A 24,805-nucleotide genomic window follows, 5' to 3' on the forward strand; every position below is an offset into this window, starting at 1 on the left:
CCAGAACACAGAACCAGAGCCTAACTTGCTCGGGGATTATCAGACCCCAGCTGACCTGGGGAGGGGAAATAAACACCCAACTCCAGCCCACTCTAGCCATCCTGTCCCACATAAGAGGGGAGTAAAGACTAAGAAACACTTGTGAAGCTCACGGCCCAGAGCACAGGCTCACTAAAGACTGAGACCTGATCACAGGACCACAGAACGCTCCCCAGCACCCTCCCCACCATGTTACTAAGGCCTATTTACAGCAGCTCCTTTCTCCTGGTACATCATGTCCTGCTATGGAGAAAAAATGACAAGGCACACCAAAAGGCAACAAAACAAAACAAAACAAAACAAAACAAAACAAAACAACAACCACACAATTTGAAGAGACAGAGCAAGTATCAAAACCAGACGTGGCAGGGATGTTGAAATGATCACACCTAGAATTTAAAACTGTGATTAATATGCTAAGGGCTCTAATGGGTGAAGTAGACAGCATGCAAAGGATAAATTGGGAGTTCAAGATTTGCAAATACTAACTATTATAAATAAAATAGATAAAAAACAAATTTCTTCTGTATAGCATAGGGAACTATATTCAATATCTTGTAATAACCTATCATGAAAAAAAAAACGAAAATCACATATATATGTATGACTGAAACATTATGCTGTATACAAGAAATTGACACATTGTAACTGACTGTACTTCAATTTAAAAAAAGAACAACAACAACAAAAAGAACAGATGGGCAATGTAAGCAGAGAGATGGAAATCTAAGAAAGAACCCCAAAGAAATGCTAGAGATAAAAGTCACTGTAACAGAAATGAAGAGGGCCTCTGATGGGCTTGTTCGTAAGCTGGACAAGGCTGAGGAAAGAATCTCTGAGCCTCAGGCATCCCAACAGAAACCCCCAAAACTGAAAAGCAAAGATAACAAAGACTGAAGACAACAGAATGGAAAATCCAAGGACTGTGGGACAACTGCTAAGGGTGTAACAGATCCATCACGGGAACACCAGAAGGAGAAGAAAGAGAGAAAGGAACAGAAAAACACTAGAAATAACAGTGACTGAGAATTCCCCCAAATTAAAATCAGACACCAAAACACAGATCTAGGAAGCTTAGAGAACACCAAGTAGGATAAATGCCAACATAGGCTACCCGTAGGCATATCATCTTCAAACTATAGAAAATTAAAGATAAAGAAAAAATCTTGAAAGAAGCCAGAGGAAAATAACACTTTCCCTATAGAGGAACAAAGATAAGAATTACATCCAGCTTCCCCCCAGGAACCGCGCAAGCAGGACGAAAGTGGAGTGAAATATTGAAAGTATTGAGAGAAAAAGCCACCAGCCTAGAATTCTGTGCCCTGTGAAATGAATCGTTCAAAAGTGAAGGAGAAATAAAGACCCTCAGACAAACAAAAGTGAAGGGAATTGGTTGACAGTAGACCTACCTTGCAAGAAATGTCAAAAGAAAGTCTTTACAGAGAAGGAAGCATACAGGTCAGAAACTGGGATCTACATAAAGAAAGGAAGAGCATCAGAGAAGGGATAAGTGGAGGTAAAGTAAAGACTTTCATTTCTCTTATTCTTAATTGATCCAACCAATAACAGCATGTTCAAAGTAACAGCAACAATGTATTCAATTACATATGCTGGTGCATACATCTTATGTACATATGTGCTTGTGGGTGCTTGTGTGTAAGTGAAAAGAAAGCAATGACACAAGGGACCGGAGGGAGGAATTAGGATAATTTTGTTACTATAAAGCACTCACACTGCCTGTGAAGTGGTGTAGCATTATCTGAATGTGGACTTGGATTAATTATAAATGTATATTGAGAATTCTATGACAACTACTAAAAAAGTTAAAAAAGATGTATAACTGATATGTTAAGAAAGCCGAGAAAATGAAATCTCATAGAATGCTCAATTAAAACCAGAAAAGGCAGAAAGAGAGTGAAAGACAAAGACAGGAACAAAGAACGAGAATGACAAATACGAAAGATTAACAAAGATGGTAGAGACTTGTCTACCTATGTCAATATCACATAAAAAGTAATGCTGACATTATTAGTGTTCAGTTCATTAAGGAAAAGTCAGGAATTGGATAAAAATTTCATGCACCCACGTATTGATTTTCTTCCTCTTGAGAAGTGCTAGAAAATGGGATTTATGAGAAACAATATAAAGAAAACTGCCTTTCAAAAAAAAAAACGATTTTAATAAAAGAAACTCTGTTTTTTTTTTTTGATGATTCAGAATCTCCTACAGTTTGTTCCTTGGAAAACTTCTTCCCACAGATATAAAGGATCGTTCATGAATTAAGGTTTATGGGGTCACATTGGTTTGGAGAATGTTGCACTCTACAAACTCCCTTCCCGAAATTCACAACACACATGAGCAAATCAAACAGCATGAAAAGTCCCACGGTAAAGACAGTTTGTTTAGCCCAATGTTTCCTAAATTTTGGAAAGCACAAAGAAATGTTGGCCAAAAAAAGTGATCTTGTAACTCAAAAGCACACGATTTGTAAAGGTGACCATGCGAATTAGCTACAGATGAACATGATGCATGTTTATACCCATGGTCTCCGTGTCTCCTGCCTGAGTGAAAGGTGCCCCTTTCCTGTATAAGGACTGACCCCTCCATGTGCACTCTGCTTGCCGTCCCCTGTTACTTTCTCCAAAACCTTATTCCTGTATCACCAGTTTTCTATTGATATTTTTCTCCATTGAGATGCTGGCCATAACGTATGAAAACATTCTTTTGCAAGTCCTATTTTGAAAAAGAAATTACTGGAAAAATGTCAAGCTGCCATGCACTTCTTTGTTCCCCCTTTATAGCACAATTCTTGTCAGTTTCTACGTGACATTTCTTCTTGGTGATGGTACAACGTCACTCTTCAACCTGTTCTAACCTGGCTGTCTTCCAACCACTCCACTGAGCTGTTGTTGTCAAAGTGTTGGAATAATCCATGCTGCCAAATTCTGCAGACGTTTTTTAATTCTCATCTTATTTTACACTCGACAGCATTTCACACACTTGGCCACTCACTCCTCAAAACACTACCCTTTGTTTCTGGGATGTCATACTCCTCTGCTTTTCACCATATCTCACCTCAGGTACCTTTAATGACTTCACTGCATCCATCTGACCTCAAAAAGTTAGAATTCCTCAGGTTCATTCCAGGTTTTGTGTTTCTAACCTCTTACTAGATAATTTCATTCATTTCCATGGCTTTAAATAACGCGTATGACGAGATTCCAAGTGCCAAATGTATAGCCCCGGCTCCTAATTCTGTTCTGAGCTCTAAGTTCTTAGTGTTAGCTGCCTGTTGACACGTTGGCATATACACCATGCGCATCTCAAAGGAAACAAGCCCCAAAGGGGCTTTCCCACCTCATCCCAACTTCCGCTTCTGTGTGATGTATCTCAATAAACTGCACCTCCCACCACCCAGTACCTCTAAACAAATATTCCAGAGCCACCCTCATGTCCTTCCTCCCTTAAATCATAATCTAAGTCATTAACAAGATGTGTCGATTTTCCCCTCAGATACTTACCTTGAACCTGTCCACTTCTCTGCACCTCCATTTCCACCTTCTCAGTTCAAGCCAGCATCTTCTCTCGCCTGGTCTGTTCTAGCAATAGCTTCCCAGCTGATCTCTTTCTTCCTTCTTCTTGCCTCTCTCCAGTCAATACTCCCGAGAGCACACGAATGACTTTTAAAAATGCAAATCCAATGGACTCACTCCACATCCTGCTTATTAAAAACCTTCCATGGCTTCCTCGTGAACCTGGAATGAAGTGCAGTGGAAAAGGTCAGGTCCTCACCTGCCTCTTCTTGACCCATTGGCCACACTTCTCACTGTGTGCTGGCTTTTCTGCCTTCGGTCCTCTTCCTGGAAACACGCTAAGCTGTTCCCCTTCTGCTCTTTCTCTACCTTATTGTTCTTCCCCTATTTTCCATGCAGCTGACTTTGATCATATCTCACCTCCAATGGCACCTCAGCCCATCCCTGCCAATCCTATTAAAGGTGCCTGCACACCCACCAGGTTCTGTCACACCCCCACATTTACTGCCCTCAAAGTAAATGATCTGCACTGACTGTGTTTATTATTAAGCGGTGCTGGTGAGGTGGGCTGGGTATGATTTGGGTGTTGTCTTCTCTCTACACACTCCTCCCACACATCCCTGAGGGCAGAGATCTCTCCTGTCTAGGTGACCACTGTAATCCCAATGCCCAGAGCAATGCTGGCACAAAATACCTCCTGAGTTAATATTTGTTGGATAAATTGATGCAAGATAATATGTGATTATTTTTTAGTGTCAACCCAGAAGGTAGAATCCTCGTGTATTCCAATGGGAAGCGAGTCTGGGGAGGCCAGTCCAGATTACAACAAGGGAACCCACCTGGAAGTGAAGTCTGGACCTTCTAAGGTGATATATATCCCTGGTGCACCTGGGGTCTGGGTATGGAGATAATTCACCACCAGTTTTTGCAGGAAATTTCAGATAAAAGGCACATCTCATGGCCTCCAGATCTTCTTTTCAAACTGCACGAATTCAAAATCCTGGACTCCGAAGAATTCTTCCCTCCCTGCTCATAATTTTCATATAAACCTTATTTTCACTAAAGTGTAATTTACAGTTTAGCCACTTGAGGGCACTTCAGCTCTTTTATAGGCACTCTTTAAAAAAATGCTGAGCACCTTTCAAAAAGGCAAGAATTAATTTCTCTACAAATCCTTGATTCTGACACTTATAAATCTCCAGTTCCTAAAATTCAAAGGAGCTATTTCTAATCCAGGAAGTTGACGTCACTAACTCATGAATTACTTTTATTTAACTCACCATCGTAACTCCTGTCTTCAGTTTCCGTGGAGAGATCGCAGTGCTATCCATGTCAGGCTGATGACTCACGTGATGAATGATCAGTGACCAACTAGGTGAGCACTAGAACCACGCCAGAGAATGTTCAAAATACGCACTCCTGAGTCGCACTCTATCCAGCAGATGCATTAAATCGCAACCACCAGGGTGTAGCACTAACTCATGAGGTTTTTAGCAGATCCCCAAGTGCTTCTGATACACTCATGGATGAGGACAAAGGCCAGTGTCTTCAACCAGCCTTGAAATATACATTTATATTTTTGCACAACTGTGCTTCAGAAAGGACAGGAATCAGGACATGCCCAGGAATCACTGTAGGACACGTGGGCATTTCCTTAAAGCATAATTACCAAATAACTGCCTCAAAGGCTGCCACGAAATGCTTCAGGTCTATCTTCAGTCCCTTCGGGTCCTTTGTCAAGGGTCTCATTCCTGAGCTGAGACGTCAGACTGGCCTGATGTGGATCCATGTCCAGCTCTGAAGCCGGAGAATCACGTCTGGTGAACACGTGGAGGGGGGGCCTGGACGGACAGGAACAGCACCTACCCCTCCGCCTCCTCCCTCCACACCACACCATGCTCTTCTGCTCTGAGCAAATAGCCCACCTCGAGTCCTCCTAAAATGCCAGCCACATCCACGTTTCAGCGCCAGCAACGCCATGGGCTCCCTTTGCCCAGCAAACTCGTGTCAGTGAACATGTCTGTTTTTCCTGCAAGAACACAGCAGGAGGGCTGCGTTTTGATTTTACATCTTTTTTCCCCCCAAGCCTTGGAAGCCAACCCCCCCCAGGAGACAACAGGAAGGCACCATCTTCCTTCATTTCTCCTTGAATCCACCTCTCATCCTGATATAAGTAGGAAGAAAAAGTGTTTGTAGTGAGGGCTGTTTCCACACTTTTCTAACACAGAATTCATGACATCAGGATAGTGGGGTGTGCTGTGCTCTGGAATAAAAGAGCCATAGCTTCCCACCCTGACCTGCCAGCATATTATTTCACCTCTATTCTGCATCTAACAAAGTGGAGAAACAAAAATATGTATCTCTGCGGAGACTGAACAGGACAACACGTTCTGTAGGATGTGGTCCACAGCCCCACATCCACTCCCAGCCTTTCCCGGTCCACTGCGCTGGGAAGCCAAACATCTCCTTTCCCCGAGTCCCTGCCGCAGGGGCTCCGGGCATGAACTGTGTTCTGTCAATCAGAGGCAGAAGCTGGACGTGAGCAAGAGACTATGTTCCTTCAGTGCTTGGCCGTCTCTGCTGGCAAGCATGGTGTTAGAACTAGGAGGTTTTCTGGAGTGGGGTCTGTCCATTTTCCGGATTTTTCAGTGTCGTGAGACTTGTGGCATTACAGCAGGGATTACCTCAGAGGTGGGAGCTCCTGGTGAGTCGGGTCTGGAACGCTTTGGCGGTTGTCCCAGAAGGTCCACCCCAGAACCTACGTCTGTGGCCCTTCCATCCGCTGATTGTAAGGACCTCATTGCTGCCTTAACTCACTTCCACTTTACGTCTCTGGAGCAGCTTCTGTTTCTGATCCTGAGCCCGGCCTAATACAGACATACAAAGAGCTTAATAGAGTTCATGCACTTCGAAACTGCTTTAGAAATGCTAGTTATTATTATTATTTATATCTGACCTTTTAAAAACTTTTTTTATTGAGATATAGTTGATGTACAATATTATAAATTACAGGTGTACAATGTAGTGACTCACAATTTTTAAAGGTTCTATTCCATTCATAGTCATTGTAAAATACTGGCTGTATTCCCCGTGTCGTGCAATGTATCCTTGTCGCTTATTTTATACACGGTGGTTTGTACCTGTTAATCCCTGACCCGTCTTGTTCCTCCCCTTCCCTCTCCCCACTGGTAACCACTAGTTTGTTCTCCATATCTGAGAGACTGTTTCCTTTTTATTATATCCACTAGTGGGTTTTATCTTTTAGATTCCCTGTATAAGTGATATCATGTATTTGACCTTAATCAACTTGCTTAATGACATTAAGCCTGAGCTTCCTTAACTGTAAAATGGTGACCTGCTTCTGAATTTGCTGTGTAAATAAAATCAGATAACGTATAGAAAGTTCTTAGCACAATGAGCAAGGGCTCCAAAATTTTATCTATATTTATCATTTTGACTTGTTTCCATTGTTATTTTTTTATCATTTTTATCAATGTATGAATTATTTTGATATTAGTCTTCTAATTTAGGATGGAGGTGAAAATCCTGTGCCCTGGACCACACTCTCTGTAGCAGCATCGGACAGGTGCATGCTGATGTCTAGGCTACTGATGTGTCGTATGACTTAGTAACACGTTACAGAGAGAGCCAGGCTAAATTAAAAAAAAATAATAATAGTTTCTCAAAAATTAATCGTCTGATTCTGACCTGTGGAATTTTTTTCTTTGGACTTTGCTCTACAACCATGAGAGGGCAGACAAGTACAGTGGAAAAATCAGTACATACCAGGCAAAGCAGTAAATTCTTGGTCTGCTTTTTGAATGTGGGTGGAAGCCATATTTTTCAGTTTATCCTGCTGCAGCAACAAATAGAGAGAGTAGAATAAAGAAGCTTAATATTTTTTATACTGCCTTAAGTTGTATCTCATTCTTAAAGTTTAATTTCTAACTATATTACTGATATATATATATAAATGCAATGATTTCTATACACTGGCTATAGTCAACAAGCTTGCTTAATTATTAATCGATACTATGTGTATAAAATCTCAAATTCTGTGTATATGATTATATCTTCTGCAAATAATGTCAATTTCCTCCTCTGCTAACATTAAAGTGTTTTATTTTCCTTATCGCATTGCTTGGGGCCACCAGTATACTAGGAGATAAAGCAGTGACAGCAGTATCCTAGCCCTGTTCCTGACGTGAATTGAGAAGTTATTTTTTTACCATTACATTCAACATTTGCTAAGAGTTCAGCAGCTTTATTAATTTTTCAATTTAGCAACTTGGACATTATTAATCCCTTTTATTACGTGTTTCTTCTATTCCATTATTTTTGTACATTGTCATATATTCTTTGGATTTAATTTGCTGTTCTTTTCCCAAAATCTGACATTGAAATGGAGACCTAGTTGATTCTTAGAATTTCTTTTTAAATATATGCATAATGGCATTTCGATATAAATTTCCAATAAGAATGGAAATAATTAATTTTGTTGGAAAATAATTAAATTATTCAACTAAAGTTCCCAGTATCCTCATTCTGAAATCAAATTCTTTAATCATTTCTATAATATTGTGTAGATTACAATTATTCTCCTAAGCCCTTAGACCTTGCCTTTCCTAATCTTCCATGTCTGCTCTCTTCTTTGGTGTGTGATCTTCCATCTCCAAACACACTGGATGTAATCACTCCAATTCTCACTGTGGAATGCTCCATTCTATGGCACATCTGGTCTACCCCAGGCTCTGCAGTCAACAGAACACCTGACCCACCTGTTACTCAGCTTCTGAATTCCCATCCTGACCATGAAACCTTTCCTCACAATTGTGGTTTTTGGTTTTTGTTTGTTTTACAGTTTTTGTTTTGTATTTCTCTGTGTCCTATTTTACAGATGATTAGGCTTCAGAATGTTTTAAAGAAATCAACTCAATATCTACCTTCCAATCAATTCTCTTTATCAGCATTATATGGTAAAATGAACCATGATTTCAATTTACAATGATGCTGATTTTAATTTAATTTTGTGGCTACATTACTTGGACCCTGCTGAATGGTGAGATGAATTTTCTTAATGCTAACTTCCCTCCATGGAAGGTAAAACCAGATGAAATGAACTGATAATTCTCACACAGAATGGCAGATTTATTATTTGGAGTGTGGCACTTCCACAGCCAAGTTTTTAGGTTGTGCAACATTTAACTTGTTTTTGTTCCACGGGTAGAGCCTGGCTCTCACCTGTCAAGTCCTCTTGAAAATGTGTGCTCAAGATCACAATGGGGACAGGACATAAAACGGCGGATGAGTCAGCACACCCCCACAAACTCCGCCAGAGAAGGTAACTAGGACTGTCTGAGCTGGTATTATTAACCATCTTAGTAGACGGAAAGCCTATTAAAAAATGACTCCTTCCAGATGCTAGCAGAGAGCAGGTTACCAAAGAACTGCTACAGCCCAAACTCTTCAGATAGCATGACTAAGGGGGAAGGCACTTGGGACAACTCTCAATAAGGAGAATTATCCATTGCTGGCAGTTTCTGGAAGCCATAATTGCTCGGGAACAGCTCAGATCTTTGGCCTCAATGCAATTCATCCAAGTGTGTTTCTCTAAATCTCACTGTTATCAGAAAATCATACCACCTCTCTCATCCTGAGGCAGATGAAAATCATCATCCCATTGTTCCTCATACTTCCTGGAGCATGCTGGCCAGGCATGTATCTGCAATTGTGTACGTTCCCTGAAGGCAAGAATTGCACTTGGCCAAGTTACAGGTATATAATACATATGTACTGAATTCTTTATTCACAATGAATCAATCTATCCTCTTTCATGAACACTTAAAAAGAGTGAAATGCTTACAGGAAGATGTTTTATAGTGGTGGTAAGGATTTGGACCATTTTAAAAGACTGCCATGTTACCTGAGGCTATCACTCAACAGAAAAAATGGTGCATAGTTATCCAATCATTTCGAAGATTACAGTGCAATCACACTACCTTAAAATGCATTACTTATGATCACAAAGCAAATATTTCTGCAAAAATAATCACCATAAACCTAGTGATATAGCCATCAGGTCATTTACTAACAGAGGTTCAATGAGTATCAAGTAAATAAAAGAAGTTGTAAAACAAAAAAATTATGAACATCCAAATGTTCACAGAAAATTTATTTTCTCTCTCCTTTTTATCTTGAAAATTTTGAAATCCACAGAAAAGTTGCAAAAACAGTAAAAGAAAGACCCATATGCCCTTTATCTGGTTCTCTCACTGTTAATCTTTTGCTGTATTTGTTTCTCTTGTGTGTGTGCGTGTGTGGTGTGTGTGTGTGTGTGTGTGTGTGTGTGCGCGCGCGCCGGCCATTTGAGGATTACTTGCAGATATTATAACACTTCATCCCTAAATGCGAGTCTCCTATGAACAAAGGCCTTCTCCTATATAACAATACAATTATCTCACTCAGGAAATACAACATTAATACAATACCACTATCTAATACACAGGCCAACTTCCAATTTTCCCAATGATCCCAATAAAGTCCTTTGTTTTCTAAAATTTACTTTTCCTCTCTAGGCTACAATCTAGGATCACACATCACAATTACTTGTCACGTCTCTTCAGTCTCCTTTAATCTGGGACAGTTTCCCAGCCTTGTTTGCCATTCATAACGTTGACATGTTTAAAGGTCTGTTTAAAGTGGTCATCCAGAATGTGCTACAGTTTGGACTGTTCCGATGATTAGCCTCAGTTTAAACACTCTGAGCACGAACACTACGCAGATGAAGTGTGTCCTTCTTGGTGCATCGTTATGTCAGTTTCTCCCTTCAAACGTTCCTCAGTGCACCCCACACCCAAGTCTGTTACTTTGTGAACACTTAAAAAAAAGGGAAATGCTTGCAATGAATCAACCCTGAATCAACTGGGGTTGAGGGGGGGAGGTACCTTCTCCTGCCTCTGCTAACACAGCCCTCCTGTGTGGCCTGCTCTCTCTGCTCTTCCCCAGCTGCCCAAGGGTTCCTTTCTTTCACTTCTCGACTCAAATACCACCACTTACCACAAAAATTTTCTGTACTATACTCCTCCAGGCATACACGCCTATCTCCAAAATTCCTCCCGTTGTCTAAAACCCACCCAGTACTGCATCACAACAAACAACTAAATAGCTCTCCTTGTATTAATACTAAACTTACCACAATTGTACTAGAAAGCCACTCCATGGACCTAGAATTCGCTACATTTGGATTTTATTCCCCGAAGAGACTATCAGAATTCAGAGCACTTAATCAACAGTAATTTTGTAACCCTTGATGAAGGAGCAAATTGACATTATCTTAGGAAAAAAAATCTATCCTGCAATTAATTGCCCCACTGTCTTTAAGAACTCATCCAAGAAAACAGTGTTTTCAATTTAGCCCCCAGAGGGCCATTTTTTCCTACTTCTGTATATAACTGTACTTTGTTCTGAAAAAACTTTTTAAGGAAAGTTTAAATTCTCAAGGACATTTTGCAGAAATTAAGAATGGAGAAAAACATCCAATTTAAAAAGTCCCTCCTCTTTTTTTCAAGCAGCACTCCTTATATTCTTCAAAAATAGGTCAGTTATGGAGGGGAAATAGCTCAGTGGTAGAGTGCCTGCTTTAGCACACACGAAGTCCTAGGTTCAATCCCCAGTACCTCGATTAAAAAAAGAAGTTTTAAAAAGGTCAGTGGATCTGAAATAATCATAACAAAAATAACAAAAAAAATTGAGACAATAAAGAATAACATGTTATCTCAAGTAATTGTATATCCATTCTTTATTACTTTGTACATAAATTCCTAAAATCTCAGGGCTTGAGAGCTCCACATACTATGTTCAGCTTGCGTCTACCCTCACCTCTGTTTTAGCATAGAGCATGCTTTCCCGTGGTGAATGCTGCTTCCTTCTGTCTTCAGATTCATTAATCTCCAGCATCAACTTAACCTCATCACAGATGAGAATATGCAGAAGGCTCCAGGGAGGCCGTGGTCCATCACAGTTTCTCGTTGCTACGGACACACAGAAGCACTGACGCCTGCTACAGATTCTCCTGTCAGTCTGTTAACTAAATATGGGTAAATTTTCCCATATGGAAAACACTACAAATAAATGCCTTTTTAAATTACATCAGGGCCTAATGAACTTGCTAAAGGACTGACTGAATCAAATTTTAACATAATTGATCTTCAAAATTTGGCTTCTGACACATCGTAGATGTCCATCTAAATAAACCAAATACAATTCTCAAGTGTGGCTTATGTCAAGAGAATGACCGCTTACTGAAGCTGCCATGAAGAGCATTCATCTATGCTTTTTTTTTTCCTTTTCAGTTTTATTATGTACAATTATTACAGTTTAACTGCATATACACATCATATTGCATGTAAATACATATATACAGTATACTGCACTTTTTTTTTTTAGTTTTCATATATGCTTTTAACAGTAACAAGTCTTAGAGTTTTGGTATGTTTTCAGGCTTAGTCCGGAGTGGGGGTTGGGGAGCAAGGGAGATGTTCTGTGGTCTTTTAAAATCAGGAAACATTCAAAAATGCAACATTATACAAATTACAAAAAATTCTGAAATTTTCAGAGACTTGACTGAATGTTCTTTTGTATGTGAATCTTCAGAAAGGGAATGGAGGGTTTCCTACTTTGAAAACTTACCTGGAGTAGCTTAGGACAACTACAGAAACCCTGGCTTAAGACACAAGATGCAAATACAGATGTCTCTGCAAGTAATCTGAGAGGCAGGGGCATTACAACGTAAGACGGGAGGCAGACGGCCTGAATTTTTCCCTTACCTCGGCCAGTAATTAGCTGACAAGTAATTGGCAAGACCCTGGACAAAGCATTTTTGTCCCCAGACCTCAGTTTCTGATTTGCAAAATGGAGATAAAGTGACAAGATTGTTGTGAAAATCAAATTAATAAACTCATAGTGAAATTGCTGTATAAGCTGAAATGCACTATGTGAATATGATTTCATTTCTATTTTTATTATTATATTCCAATATGCTTCCTTGAAGATTTATAACACTTGCTTTTTCTAATTAGAAGTCTGATTCTCTGAGTCTCTGCTAGCACAAAATGAAGCAGTTTTCTATCTGATACAGTTGTCCAACTACAGGGCCAGATCATACAAGTATATGACTATGTTTGAAAGTTCTTCTAATTTTCAAATTAAAAAAAAATGCTTTCAAATAGGGAATAAAAATATAAATTAGAAAGATAAACCAAAAGCTATTTTAAAATAGTTACCATGGGGCAAGAAACAGAAATAAGAAGTGGATGTCTCTATATAGTTGACTTTGGGACTCTGTAAAAACCTTATATAATCAAACAATATAATTATTTCAGAAATAAAAAGCTGAGCAATTCCTTAAAATGAAAAAAAAAAAAGAATCTTTTTTGCATAACCAATTACTGACATAAACATACCTTGGTCCTGGACTTCCTGGCCTCCAGAACTGTGAGAAATCAATGCTGTTGTTTAGCCAACGGTCTATCATATTTGTTACAGCAGCCTGACAAAGACATCTACATTCATCTTCTTAAAAAATGCATATTATGTAAATATCTGCTCACTGAGCCGTTCCAGAAGCAGTGACAGATCCGAAGCAATGACCACCTCTTTGATTCTGGTCTCAGAACTTTATTTTTCTCCATGGGAAATTGATTGAGTCTGTGTCTGAGTGAAAAAATATGTTGAATAAATCTGTGGCATCTTGTGCTTCAAAGCAAGAAAGTTGTCAAAGATTATAGAGGTCAAAGCAAAGCAACAGAGGAGACAATGAGAGCAGCTCCCACTGGGTCATTTGTGGAACAGTTTGGGCATCGACAGAAATGACTGGAAAAGCCTGAAATAAATCTTCTGTGTATATAAAATCACGAGTTAGTAATTACACACACAAAAACGGCACACACTCATTGGTTATCTTTGATAGCTACTAGAAGGTTAAAAAAATTGATTTAATAAAAGGGAAAGGATTATGCATGACCTATTCTGCTGTTCCTTTATATGGTTTATTTCACATTGTTTTTCTAGGGTAACCATTGCTTCAACTTGGTACAACTCGGGTCAGCAGGGGGCCAAAGCTCACCATGGAAATAAGGTCATTCATTGTTGAAGCCACTGTTGACACTGATCACAGGTCAGCTTCTCCCTCGTCACACCTCCTCCTTCTTATCCCAAGAGCATTACCTAATAAATACCCCAGATGCTAATCTCCATCACGGAGTTTGCATCCTCTGAGACCCAACCTGTTGCAAGCAATGACTGCCATGTCTGGTCTAAGAAAACAAATGCTAAGATAGGATTTTAGAGCCAAATCTCTTGTTCCCTAGCTGGCAATTAGAACCTCTTCACGAATGGCAGGTGGAGCTTAGATGGACGTTAGCACTGGTGGTAGTGTAACTGCTAATATTTTCACCAGTTTGGTACCCTGGTGGAAGGACATACATTAGCTCGTGCAGGGTGTCAGACATTTGAGAAATACGGGAGAAATAATAACATAAGGAACAGGGTTGGCTGAGGTTAAGTGATACTTTGGAAAAATAAAAATTAAGAATGATTAATCTACAATTAAAAGCTAAGTTTAACAGCCATAGGTTCCTTTAATGATAGATAAATAGACAGATAACAGATGAGATAGATAGACAGACAGACAGACAGACAGATAGATAGATAAGTGAATGAAATCAGCACATCCAGATGTGGGAAATTCTTCAGGACAAATGAAGTACTATCTTTAACAAATATATAACATTATAAAAGGGTATTTAGAGGCATATTAACTACAAATAATGTGTCACCTGATTCAAACAAATAACTGTAAAAAGACTTTTTTTTAGAACCATGAAGAAAATAGAACATGGACTGGTTAAAAGATGATATGGTAGTAAGTACTTATAAAATGTTATTTGTGATAAAATAATACTAAATTGAGTTTTTAAAAAGTCATTATTAGAGATTTATATTGAAATATGTACAGGAGAAATGATACAATTATCTGGTATTTGCTTTGTAATCATCTAGGGAAAAAACACAATTCCTAATGCAATTTCTATTTTGTTTTTAAAAATCTAGGTAGTTCTGTATATAGACAATTTAAAAACATGGAAATATATATACAAAAAGTTCACAATGATCATCTTTAAAGAGTAAGATTAAAGAAATACTTTGTATTTTACATATTCCTGTGCTTTTTGATTTTTTATGAGTATGCATTAATATTTAGTGAGGTGAAAATACTTCTTTTTCAAGAATTTAATATATATTATATATAAGTGTGTATGTGCATACATATGTATATGTATGTGTGCATGTGTGTATATATATATATATATTCTTACTTAATGAGACAAAGTATAAATATGCCTTAAAAAAAGAATAGCATTGTTGGTGTTACAAGTTTTAGTGATCTGTTCTTACCAACTTTTTCTCTCATTCTATCAAAACAAATTTTTAATTCTGTACTGGGCTATGAATTTTTCAAAGATATGTTTCCTGACCATAAAGAACTTCTGTAAAATTAACCTTCATCTGTTATGGATTTGTTTAAAACATCCTTTGCCTTAATTCCACTCAAGTAAGAGCCTTTATTAAATTATTTGTAATTGCCATGAAATTGAATTGGGACTTGTGCTGTAAAGAAGCATGGGAAAATTCACAGGAGAACAGCCCTAATGAGAATATATTGCATAAGCTACAAAAACATAGTTAAAAATAATCAGAGTTGAGGATGAAAAGATCCTAAAGGAACAAATTCCAAAAACTGGTGGGCTCTTCCTGGTAGAGAGGTGAGCCAACCCGCTTTCCTCCATGAGGGAATGGTGTAGAAAGAGGAGGAAGCTACCACAGATGAGAGTAAGAAGAAATTACCCAAACTTCCCATTATGTCTTAATGACTGTGTGAAGGCTGGTGATGACTTAGAGTCCCTAGGGGTCTGGGCCCCGGAGCAAGTCCTCGCCCACCCGCCATTTTCCCACAGAGCATCACTGCAGATGGACTTACCACTGGGGACGGGGCAAAGCACACTGGGCCCTCTCTCACAGAAGCAGCCCACTGAAGACCAGGGACAGGGCAAGAAAAATCTGCCTGAGGCACTTCAGGCTCTCAGTGGATACAAGTAATTGCTGCTGAAGGTTGGTGGTGAGGCGGGGAGATGAAAAGAGATCTCCCAAAGGTCAGGAAACCGAGAGTGTGAATAAATAACAAAGAGTACCCTGAGCAATCCGAAAAGCTAGCAGCCCACGTGCAGAAGGGAACTCGACTGTAAAGCATAATGAGAACCTTGAGATCTTGTCAGAGCTCAGATCCAAGTCCTACCGAAGGGAAAGTCCTGATCCAGCCTTCAAAGCGTTTGAAGACAGTGGTGATCTAAATCTCACTAAAGCTGTAGCAAAGCAGAGGCAGCTGACATTAATCAGATTATGCCAATTTAGCTGCCTGTGCTAGAGGCCTGACAGCAAAAAAGAGGCTTGATCCGGGCAGGGAGGGGGTAGTAAATAACACTGCTTCAGTCTGTCCTGTTCTTTTACTTACAATCCCCATCATAAAACCCAGAATTCTGAGACATCCAAAGTGAGAAGAAGTGATCTATGTTTAAAATAATAAATAATTAACAGAAACAAGCCCACAGATGGATGGCAAGATGGAATTATCATAGGGACTTTAAAATGTTTCAATAAATGTTCTAAAGAAACTAGTGGAAATGTTACTCAACAAATGAAAACAGATGATGAATTACAGTAAAAAAAAAAAGAGGGCAACTATTTGAAAAAAAAGAAAACGCTAGAAATAATAAATGTAGTATCATAGAAAGTTTATTCAATGGGCTAATTTGAAAACTGGACACAGATTTTAAAAAGCCATTTGGTTGAACACAGGTCAATCAAAATTATCCAAACTGACGCACAAAAAGAAAAAAAAGAATGAAAATGACTATATGTATGTTTATGTGTGGCTGAAGCATTGTGCTGTATACCAGAAACTGACACAACATTGTAAACTGACTACACTTCAAGAAAAATATATATACAAAAAAAGGAAAAAGGAAAAAAAAAAGAAGAAAAAGAACTGAATATCTAAGATCTATGTGGCAACATGAAACTTTCCTACACACATAACGGGTTTCACAAGGAGAGAGGACGGAGAATCAGACAAAGGAATTAGAGAAGTAACTCATCAAGAAGAGATAATGGCCAAAATTTTTCAAAAATTGATGAAAGACACTGACCGACTGACTAACCATCTGAATTAACGCTAAGCAGAATAATTCTGAAAAGGCTTTAAGATTCAGTTTCATCCATAGGACATGGTACCATGTTTGGAAGAGAAGATGCTCAAAATTATCTCCTGAATTGAATTGAACAGAATCAAGCAATTATCAAAGAAAAAGAATAAATTCTAGTCTCATTCCCAAGCTGACAAAGCCTGAATACCAAAAAGATGTTCAGAATTTGTCCCTCTTCTTTACTGCCCTGCTCACTTTCTCAGCCAGGCTCCTTCAAGGTGGTCTCTGGACCAGAGCATCAGCACAATTGAGGGCTTGTTGTCTGTGCACATCTCAGATGCCACTGCCAATGACCTGCACCAGAAATGCAGAGCTGGCCCAAGACACTGTGTTTTAACAACCCTACAGGGGATTCTCAGGAGCCCTGAAATCTGAGAAGAACTGCTCTAACTACCCTCAAAATCTATTTAATTACAACCCAGAATGGGTTCTTAGACATAGAACCGGAGTTTTTGATTGAGATGTTTTAAAATTCAACAGAGTTACTAAATAATTTATATGTAATATAATCACATGCCTGTATGTGTACGTGTATATAATCACCTCAGGCATTCTATCAAACAGGAGGTCACCTCACAGCCCTAGCTACACCTGTCATAACAGTTATTCCAGGACCATCCAAGTCTTCTCAGACACCCCTTACTCTAAGAATGTCTCCAAGAAGCAAAAGTTAGAAGCAGCCTTCTTGGGAAGACCTTGCTTATAATCTCTTTCTAAACAAGCCATTGTATGAAATGAAATAACATAAACAAGATTTGTTTGCTTGCTTGATTTTTTTCGCCAGGAAAGATGCCCGCTGATTGGCTTGGCAGCCTTTTCTATATCCTGCTGTTCAGGACAATGAAGTGGAGAGAGTGTATGCTTCGGAAGTGGACAGATACTGGTCCAAAGCTTGGTTCTGCATGTTCCAGCCATGCAACCTCAGACCAGTTCCCCAATCTCTCTGAGCCGTAGGTCTCATCCAAATATCAAAAAGACAGGAAGTCTAAACTGTACTGGGACTCCCTTCTTCCATCTCTGATTTGTCAGTAATTTGTATTTCTGGACCCTTTTCCCAAACCCTAGGACTGACACAGAAAATAAGGCCCTGCCCCCACTCCGCCCACAGTGTGATGCACTGAGGAAACACAGTAGATTCGGGGAAGTGGGTGCACAAGTATCTCTAATGCTGACTTCCAGCTGCTCCCACCTCACAACCACCCACAGGGACAAGGGGGAGAAACCCCTTCCCACAGCTGAGCTTTCCTCACTTCCGACGCCACGAGAGAATGATCACAGGCCCCACAGGAAGCGCGGCTGGCCTTGGAGCCTTCTTGCTCCAAGAGAGCGTCTAATTGTCCCTTCCGTGTGACAGCCTTCCACTGGACTCCCCTTTATTTGTCTAGAACGTACTACTTACTTTAAGTAAAATCTTATCTTTTACAAGGTGAAGAACCCTCATCTTCAACCTTCCACACGCCTACTTTCTTAGCTCTCATTCCGTCTGAATGATAAGAATGAGGAGACATGGGAAACAACACTACTCCTTAGCGGCCAGTCAACAAAGGACCACGGGCAGGAGCATTCCCTCCAAACAGAACTCACCCACAGCCGTCTGGGGTCAGGATCAAACTGTCTGATCTGAAACTTGAGAAATCTGTCTCTTGGAGGCTCTACCTCAGAACACTCGGGAAGGGCAGGGCTGACGACAAGCATGGCCACTCAAGTTGGTGGATGGAAGGATGAACAATCAGCCAGCAAAATTCCAGCATCTTTCATCTTGCTGGCACTGTTTACATTGAACTGCTAATTCTAAAGTTCTCTACTCTGTGCCTCCATCAGGCCTGTACAATGACAAACTAGAAATTACAGGAGTTAAAAACAATTAGTTCAAAAGCCTTCTGATATCCACACTGTGGAGTTGGCTGGCGCTCTTCCTCTCTCTGGAGTCATAAAACCCCCATCCCTGGGCTCTCTGTGTACCTGGAGCCACTGACACGCTAACCCTCACTTCCCGCTCTAGGACCCGTCCCATACCTGCATTTCGCAGGATAAAAACATCTCTTGTGGGTTTACCCTGGCAGGGCTCTCCACCCCACAAGATAGTCTGGCTCACAATACCCTAGGGGAAAGGTCTCACATCCTGCCCTTATCAAAGTCATAAATCCTAGTGTTCAGAGAAGTCCCTGACAGATCTTACAGCCAAGCAGGGACCTGTGCACGAGTTGATCACTCAGCCCCTACTCTTTGTGTTCACAGCCCCCTCTCCCAATAAAAGTACCCTGCACGCCCACCCTCAGTGCACACACAGACACCTCGGGTCTGTGTGGCCTGCTGCTGCCTACAGGCAGCGTGCCTAGTAAACCTTCCTGGCTTTCCTTGGCCTCTGGTAAATTCTTCTACCAACCTGTGTCACTGGCCCACTGCATTGTGGCCCACAACACACGCCACAGGAGAAATAGCCTTGTTTGAATAGTAAAACACTTGAGCTCTTTGGTTCGGTTAACACTGGTATGATTTTGCATTGAGTATGGGGACTTCATGGGTTAAGAAAAATAGCTAGTGTTGAGGGGAGGGTGCAGCTCAGTGGCAGAGTGTGCGCTTAGCAGCACAAAGTCCTGGGTTCAACCCCCAGTAATTCCATTTAAAATAAATAAATAAGTAAACTTAATTCCCTTCCCTGATGCCCCACACCCAAAACAAAACAAAACAAAACACCAGGAACCCAGGAACTAGTTTCATTTTATTCAAGCTAAATGAAATACAAAGATAAAAATCACATGTATTTTTCTTTAGACATTTGCGGACAGGCTCATAGGTCAAGTATGATCAAATTTGATGCTCTCTCATTTTAAATTATTTAAAGTTAAAGAAAAATTCTACTTTCTTGATGTTTATCACTTCTAAATCTAAAGAATTCCTCTGGCATTAGAGGACAAGAAAAATAGAAACAGGCAATGAAAATGAGAGGTTTTGCTTCTGAATTTACAGGGCACAGGCTGCTTGTTCGCGGGGTAAGGGGTCCCACAGCACAGGTGCAGGGCGAGGCTGCTCTTCATCGCACTGCTGCATCCCTGACCCCCACGGGGGCAAGGAGCTGGTGCTCAGGTCCTGCTCACCCTCCTCAGGACGGAAGCAGGTCACATACGCCCATCAAACCAATGACAGGCATCTTCTCTACCTGGCCCTTTCCTTTGCGTTTCCTCCCATGACCTGCCACCAATGCAGGTTCATTCGTTATCATTAAACAGGAGACCCCTTTTTGTTTCTAAGGGTTTCTCTTAATCACTAATAATGAATTCACTTGGGCTACAACTCACCAGTGCAAAGCAAAATCTGTTTCCCAATCACGAGAAAATGGGCTATGCAGTAGGGCCGTGGCCGTGTTATCTGAGTTAATTCTGTTTGGCAACAGTTTGGGCTTGATGGACTTATAGAGATTTTTGTCTCCCTTCTCCAGGATTCCCCGAGACATTCCTGGTTTCCAAAAAACAGAGCAGTTTATTATTTCAGTCTGTGTTAGCACCTTGGAGACCAAAGAGCTTTGTTATACTGCCCTTTCCAAGTATATTTAGTAACCACTATGCCAACGTTTACGTTAGAGTCTCTCTGCTATGGTGATTCCCGCTCATACACATAATGAGCTCAGTGATTCCAGTCAGTGATGGGAAATAGCAACTATCTTAACTGTAGCAACTATATTATTATTATATTATAGTAAATACGTTATATTGACCTAAGGAAGCTATGCCCTCAGCTCGAGTCTTCAAACTCAAAGGGGTACGTGTCCTGAGAGAGGCAAAGACATAGCTGGATACTCACAGATACCTGCATATAGATGCATGGCTATTTGCCTCTGTAATAGAAAACACTCACATTTTATTGTTATTAATTCTTTCAGTTATTAATTATCTAAGGTTGTGAATTTGCCCAGTCAACTACTTAAATGCAATGGCTTTTTAATTTAAGGCAGTCAAAAGGGAGAGGGCTTTACGTTTACTAAGCACCTATTAGGTACTTGGTTTCATGCCAGGTGATTCATATTTGTTCTCTTATTTTAAAATTTCACAGCATTCTAATCTCACCCTATCATTCAGAATTTATATAAAGCTATTGCATCACCAGCCCAATCTCCATGGAAGGAAAGGCATTCAGAACAACAGGGTTGGCTAGAAGCATCCTGAGTTGAGGATCAAAGAAACGAGGGCACACATTCTGCCCCTACAGTGTGTTCCTGAATTTCAGAGCCTTGCTTTTTATTTATAAACTGGGGGTAATAAAACTACCTTGTGATGTGTGAGTGAAGATTCAAGGAGACAATGCCAAAAGCAACTGGGAAGTAGGGACTCAATGTCAGTTTGTCTCCTGTAAGTTCCACTTCTTCCTCTCATTCCTCTCTCCCTACAGGTTTCTCTCCCATCTCATATGCCATTTCTTTGGATGGTTAACTAAAAAAATCAGAAAATGGTCAAAATGAAAGCAGCCTTAGTGACCTCATTTATCAAATGAAGAGAACAAGGTCCAAAGTGTTTGAAGACATGAGCAAAGCTAAATGGTGGCAAATTTAGTAAAACCAAAAACACCCAAATGTAATGCCGTTTCTGTTATACCTAGCTAAAGTACACAGCTAAATTAAAAATTAGTTCATGTGTTACTCACCCTCCATGCCTCTTCCCATTCTAAACTTAATTAAGAATTCTTCAAAACCCATGTGTAGTGGAAACTACGATTGTATAGTGCCATGTGTCTCAAAATGTATGTAGTGACAGACTGCAAATACTATCCACATGCCCAGTGGAACAGTTGCAGCTACTGTTCAGATAATCATTGCTCTGCCGAAATGCTGACCCACAGTTGGTTATTTTTCAAGAATAGACAGACATCTGAATATTGATATAGAATTCTTCTGTGTTTTTAAACATCAAGAGGGAAAGACAAACCACTAGTTTGTGCCTTCTGGAATAATGGGATAAAGTGAAGAAACAAGCATTCAAACATATAAGACCATCCATACAAGATCTGTACTCAGTAAAGGAATTAGGGGAGAACAGACAATTCTTTTCTTCATACTTTGTCTTTCTACTTGCTTTCATTGTAAACTGGGTAAAAAGTGAGCCTTAATGAGGCTGTCTTATCATACTTCTTCTGCACTCTTTGAAGCCCACAGCTTGTAAACACGAGCTCAGCATACAGGTGCCAACTGATTCATTGGTTGAGGGAACCAATTTTTCCTTCACCTCCCATACACACTTCATTGATGGCTTTATCCTTTCACCAAATATTCACCCAATAAACATTCACTGAGCACCTGCACCCTGTCAGTCCCTGTACAGGAGATGATGAAGAAATAAGTAAGAAACAGTTCCTGACTTTGAAGAACTCAGAGTCTAAAGGAGGACATGGATACGGAGTCAAGTAACTCTTTTTGATGGGATGTAAACATTATATTGGGGCTGGTTCCCTTTAAAGTGGCATTTTCTAGACTTACTATCCACCACATCTCGCATCACCACAGAAGAACTCAGAAGCTAAAAAAAAGTGCAGCTGTCAGTGATGATTAACACAACGGCGAGACGTGGGGTCTGAGAACGGATATAGGTGGTTTTACAAGGACCATGTGGTTGTGTAGGACACGCATGTTGAACAGAGACTACAGACACTTAGCCCAAAACTTCCTTTCTCAGGGCGCAAATGTAAATGAGCCTCGCGTGGAAGTCTTTGCTTCCGGAATAGGAAGACTGACTAACCAGTGAAGCTCTGTATTACTCATTTCACCAATCGTTTGCTTTTTTTGATGCAACACAGAAAACTTGTACAAGACACAGCAAAGTTAGTTAGGTCACCCACATTAATTTAGGACACATTTCTGTCGACTGGTTGTGGGGATTCCATCTGTTAAAATTTAAAACAAAGCCAAAAGATGCTGAGCTTAAACAGACAGCATCTCTGAGAATCTCAGATCAAAATGTAGAACCATATAACAAGTTTGGGGAGAATGATTCAGCCATTTTTATTTACATTGAACTCCCCAAAATGATTCTAGATGAAATTTTATTCTGAATACCTACTATCTGCAGAGTACTCTTGGAGATGCTGCAGAGAAGAAGGTATATCAAATATGCTTCCTATCCTCAAGGAATTTGCAATCCAACTGGGGAGGAAGTTTTAGGCATGTGATAAAAAAAGAAGTAGCAAAACAAGGTGCGTGCAATCCATTGCCAAATGACTGCTGCTGATAATCAGAGATACGTAGATAGTTAAATAACCATAATTAGGAGTTAGCACAGTCTAGGAAGAAATTGTACTTGATGTGAGCTTTGGAAAAGAGTACCATTTGGATAAAACAGAAGAATAAGATATACAGGAGTAAGAATGGGGGGAAAGGAGAGTGGAGCAAAGGAGTAAGAAAGTGGAAAAGCTTTAGGGAAGTTTAGGAAACAAGGACTGGACTTCCTTGGCTGGAGCAGAAAGGCCCTGGGAGAAGAGTAAAGAGTAGGACTGAGAATCAGGTTGAAGTTAGATGAGCAAGATCATGAATGCAAAGCCAAGGAGTTCAGACCTCCTTCCACAGGTAATGCTGAGCCACTGAGTGATGTGGTCAACCTGGAGGTCACATGCAGGAGAAGGAGCAGGAGTCAGAGTTAGGACCGGGTGTGTGAGGAGAGATGTGAGAGGCCCATTAGACTAATCCTTTGGACTGTCTTCAAATGAAGACAGTCTTTAAATAGCTTGTTCAGTATCTATTTCACAAGATGTGAAGGAACTTCCTCTGAGTGTAGATTATGTACCACTCTAGTATAAAAATAGGTGTATTATGTTCACCAACCATAACATCGTCACTCTTTTGGAACTTTCTGGTTTTTAAGCTAAAAATGTTTCCCACTTTTTAGAATCCATGCTTTCCCTCTCCTCCCGCCCCCTTAATTCCTTGGAACATTCAAATTCTTGGCGTGGGTTTAAAAACGTGGAGCAGGAAGCCCACCGTTCACCCCGGTAAATAGTGCTACACAGTGCACTATGCATTTTCATAATGTCAGTGCCCTGAGCCACGTACCCAGAGGGACTGTCCGCTGGATTTTTTCAGGGTTGATGGTGTGGCCTTGTGTGTGCTGTGCAACCTCCTATGCACGTGTCATCAGACTACTAAACCAAGATGGGTCAGTGCTGGTCAGGATGTTGTTTGCTCGATTCTCATTCTCGGGCATTGCCTCTTTTGGCAGAAGTAAGATTCGTGTCCCCAGTTATGAAAAAGATATGATTGGAGAACTGACTGGCACGGCCCTTCATTGTGATGCACTGTAGAGACATGATAACATCACGTGGACAGGTGTCCAGAGAGCTGCCTGGCTCACCCATGTCTGGACCAATCCAGCCTCCCTCTCAACTATTCAGTTTAATAAAGTCAGTTTGATCACTCTAGAATGATTGCCACCCACTCAGTCAGAAACCAGGTAAGGCCATGCACCAAGGTTCAGATTTGCATGATGATAGACTGTAGGTCACCCAAGGGTAAGGTTAAATTTGACTGGATGTCACCTTCTCTGATCTGGTCCTGAACTTGAGAAGGTGGCTCTGGGGTTACCTCTTCAGTTCTTACTCATGTCTGCTAAAAGAGTTGGTAGGCAGTGGAATAGTCTTTCCTGGATGCAATATTAAATCACATGACTTCCTATAACCTTACTGGACTGTAAAATTCTTTAACACTGAAACATCTAAAAAGAAATGAAATGCATAAGTAATGAGGCACCATAATTTGTGGTATTGATTTGCAATCTTTTTAAAATGTAGGCTACCTTAGTAGATCTAAGACCCTGAAAGAATCCTACCCGTTTCTTCATGCCCATGCTGAACAATATATTTTCCAAAAAAAAAAAAAAAAAAAAATTACAGAACAAAACTCTAAACAAAAAGATTAATACAAGCCTTGACAACATT

General features: G+C 40.2%; 2 long non-coding RNA genes across 19 annotated transcripts in view; both read right to left on the reverse strand.

The window, feature by feature from the left end:
- Nucleotides 1-11,663, reverse strand: part of LOC106730317 — a 230,561-nt gene extending 218,898 nt beyond the window's left edge. For 17 of the 18 annotated variants that reach the window (XR_004314660.1, XR_004314657.1, XR_004314669.1 and 14 more), the window contains exons 1-4: nucleotides 11,451-11,663; nucleotides 7,359-7,428; nucleotides 4,853-6,439; nucleotides 3,561-3,794 (exon numbers count right to left, since the gene is read on the reverse strand). This is a non-coding gene — a long non-coding RNA (uncharacterized LOC106730317). The remainder of the gene's footprint in view (nucleotides 1-3,560; nucleotides 3,795-4,852; nucleotides 6,440-7,358; nucleotides 7,429-11,450) is intronic. The other variant, XR_004314664.1, reaches the window with a different exon arrangement.
- Nucleotides 11,664-13,172: 1,509 nt separating this feature from the next.
- Nucleotides 13,173-24,805, reverse strand: part of LOC106729812 — a 214,682-nt gene continuing 203,049 nt past the window's right edge. Inside the window, exon 10 of the long non-coding RNA XR_004314675.1 lies at nucleotides 13,173-13,283. This is a non-coding gene — a long non-coding RNA (uncharacterized LOC106729812). The remainder of the gene's footprint in view (nucleotides 13,284-24,805) is intronic.

Source organism: Camelus ferus, chromosome 23 (genome assembly GCF_009834535.1).
Source record: "Camelus ferus isolate YT-003-E chromosome 23, BCGSAC_Cfer_1.0, whole genome shotgun sequence".
In the NCBI taxonomy this organism is placed as follows: domain Eukaryota; kingdom Metazoa; phylum Chordata; class Mammalia; order Artiodactyla; family Camelidae; genus Camelus; species Camelus ferus.